Raw genomic sequence first — 3828 nt, 5'->3', positions numbered from 1 at the left:
CAAAACAAAAAACAAAAAAACAGATACAGTAAAACAGCATTAGACAAAAATAGCCATACATCCATCTTCTCTGTCTGTGCTATGAATGAATGAATGAATGGTCTTTATTGTCATTGCTATAGTACAGGTACCAAACAACGACATTTGGGAGGGGGGGCTCCCCTGGTGCTAGGAAAGAAAAAAAAACTAAAAAAACAAGAAGGGAAAGGAGCTGGTTTACATAAATAAAGGCTATGTACACTATCCACTATACTATACTGTACAGATAGACGACTAGGGTTGTCATATTGCACATAGTGTTATTGCACATTCATTTAAAGTGTCGCAGTTTGCAGGCTTGAAATGTACACATTTGTGCCTCAGCACTACACCTGATTTTTTCAATGGTATACTTTTTTAATATATTTTTTCTATGGTATACCCATGTAAGTACACATCATTGTCAGGCCCTGATGTTTCAGAAATCATACACATATCTGGGTTTGCCTGCTGAGCGTATTGATTAAATCCATTTAATTTATTCTGCTTCTAGCATTTAAATGTAGTAGTCCAAGCCCCTTTCTCATTTTAAAATAGTCTGCTGTTTCTTAACAATTCTTATTATTCCAATGCTTCCACCTGCTACTAAATGTTCAGTTAATAGATTCCTGGTGAGGTAGGAGCTGTTTTATTTTATTTTATTTTAGTCAAAATTATTTCTAGAAGGCCTACAAAATGTGTTGGCATCACTAGCTTGTGCGCATACGAATAAAGCATCTTTTACTCATCTGTCTGCTCAGGCTTTTTCGTCTTAGTACTTTTGTCGATGGTCCAATCAGAACACTGGTAATTTGACACCACGGAAGAGGCAGCCAATAGGAGGCCCGGACCAGAATGAAGAAATAAACAATGTGTGACGTGGTTAACACGTGACCCTTCTGTTAGGTCCATGACAACCCTGTCACTGTCGTGGTGGAAGTGGCGTTGTTCAAGTCAACATTGGCGAGCAGAGAACCAATATCCTTGGGCCTGTGGCTAGTTTCATAAATGATGTGCATAATCTTGACTGTTCAGAGGAAAACTTCACCTGTTCATTTGTGATTAAACCACACAACGTGCACGTCTCTCGCCTCAGTGATATTCAGTGCAGTGAATCCAAGTAAACTCAGTTCATCCACCTTTTTATTTTGGGCTGAACAGGGCTTACTCAAATTTTTTCACATGTATACATGAACAAAAACAAATACAAATGCAAAACACATGAACACAATTTCAGTCTATTTGAAGACGACGGTATTAATATAGATATGCGTTCACATGAGTAAGGTAGTGAACTGTACAGCCATGAAGGCGTTAAGATATTAGACATGCGATCATGTCCAGAGTTTAGTCAAGTCTCCAAAGGTATTCCCTCCTGATCCAGGTGTTAGCACGGCGTTCGTGCTCATGCTTCTTTTTTGATTAAAGGCATCGTACTCTCCTCGAGGTTGCATAGGGGAGAACAATTACATTTAATAATAATGACTGATAGAATAGACATCTCAGTGCCACAACCTGCACACATGCGACGACACATTTCGATCAGGCGAAGGCGTCGGCCCCCTCTGTTTCCTGCCATCAGTCGGGTCCTCTATGGAAGCCCGTGCGAGGCTGTCCTGGAGACCCCGCGCAGCCTGCTCCTCTATCGTCTCGGGTGAGTTTGTTACAATGTAGCAATTTGTCCATTTCTCTTTACTGTGAATAACTACGATAATAAACATGCTACATTTGCACACTGCGAGCGGATCGCAACCTGCCGTGATCAAAACGCTCGTTCTCCTGCACGGCCAGGCTGAACATAGTCATTTTCCTACGAATCCCCAAGCATACCCCCCTGGTCCAAGAGAGTATTCCAACATTAACTCTGATGTTTTTGCTTGCAGAGGAGCTACGCAATTGCATTTCAGGGCAGGCAAACCCAAAAATAACGCGTCGTGTTTAGCTGAGATTAAATGCATCCGTGCAATACGACTGTATCCGTCACCTTGTGCTGTGTTGTGAATGTCACTGTCAACAAAATAAGACGTCCGAATCTGTGAACACCAAAATGTTGTTGGGTCGGCTAGCCTACTAGGATAGCTAGCCCCGAAGAGCTAACACAAATGTAATGCCAGGGCAGAAGTATGCAGCGAAATGCAAAAAAACCAAATAACAGGTTAAGACAACATGATGGAGATTCAATTGCAATATGCACGAATAATGTCGGATGAAGCTAGTCTAAAGGACAGTGTTTGATGAGCCTGAAGCTTTGCATGGAGCTAACTAACGTTCAGTGTCTCCCTCCATTCATATCCTGCGCACCGATGCAATGATGGCCTCGAGCGCTTTCCCTCTGGAGAGAGAGCGGCAATTTGCACGAAAAAAATGTCCCTCTATATTATTCTGCGTTGTGTGTCTATTAGGGCTGCCAAGTTTCACCAAAAGTTTGGAGTGAGATTTTTTTGGCGGTGGAGCGACCCAAAACTGTGCGCGTTTTGGCAGCGGCGGCCCCTCTCTCCCACCCAATTATTTGTGCTAGTTTCCTGCAATTTTACATGTTGTTCATAATAAACCAGCACAAGAAATGAAAATAATAAATAATTAACATTGTATAAAACAAGAAAAACATTCAGACAATATATCATATTTATGAAATCTTAATAAACAAATACAGTAGCCTACAGACTAAAAGAAAATTGGGCCCCATCAACAGGACTCAGCCCCTTGGTCATCATCTTATATACAGTGCATTGCTCATAGATGGCTATCATGTTATACAGTACATACCAGGGTTTTTCCTGGGTCAGAATGAGGGCTTGGTGGTTGATCTTGTGCGCGCGCAGCGCTCCCACATTTTTTGGGAGGGACCCCCAATTGTATTTGTATTGTAAATTGTAATTATTATGAATTATTATTATTAATGTACCTAGTTATGTTACAGTAGAGAAACAAAAAACAGTTACCAAAGCTGAGTATTTACTAGCTAAGATTGGCAAAAGATTGGCGTGGTGCAACCGAAATTAGTTAACAACTAGTTTGAAACTAGCTAGTAACAACTAGGGGTTTAGTAACTACTAAAATGCCTGCATTTAGTAATGACTTACGCCATATTGGTGCAACCCAGTCCAGTAGGCTACCAGATACGATGTTGTAATGTATGCACATATTTTGCTACCACGGTTGCCAGACGGAATTGACAATGTCCAGCCCAACCGGTCTAAAAGCTGCGGAATCCACCCGTCCAGTTTGACCAAAAGTAGCCCAATCTGGCAACACTGCTTGCTACGTTCTTGCAGCTCGCAAGATCCATGGGGTACTTACCATGTTCAGATTACAACAAAAAAATAACATTTAAAATACATAGAAAGTACCTCAACCCTCCCCAGAGGTGGTTTCACTTTCAGTGCACCATTTTGACTGTAGATGGACTTTTCTTGTTTTGCAGTGATTTACAACATATCATAGCACAATGCAAGCACTGTTGTCCTGTTGATTCTGCTAGCACCATGTCTGCACTATACCTGTATACATGTACTGGTGAATTATGTTACGGTACATGTGGGAAAACAGTTTATGTTGGCATTTCCGGGGACAAAAAAAAAAAAACGTTGATTTGGTACATGCTGGTCTAGGCTAACACCCTAGCACCTAACCCTAACCCTAGTTTTCCCACATGTACCATATTCCCACATGTACCATATTCCCACATGTACCGTAACAAATATATTGGCGTATTGAAACTGATGTTTGTTTGTTGGTGTGTTTTGGTGACTCTGCCATTACTATGTCATATCTATGTCATATCTATGTCATATCTATGTTACTATGCAG

This window comes from Nansenia antarctica (assembly GCF_963989245.1).
Source record: "Nansenia antarctica genome assembly, chromosome: 17".
Lineage (NCBI taxonomy): Eukaryota > Metazoa > Chordata > Actinopteri > Argentiniformes > Microstomatidae > Nansenia > Nansenia antarctica.
This window is presented reverse-complemented; position numbering follows the sequence as displayed.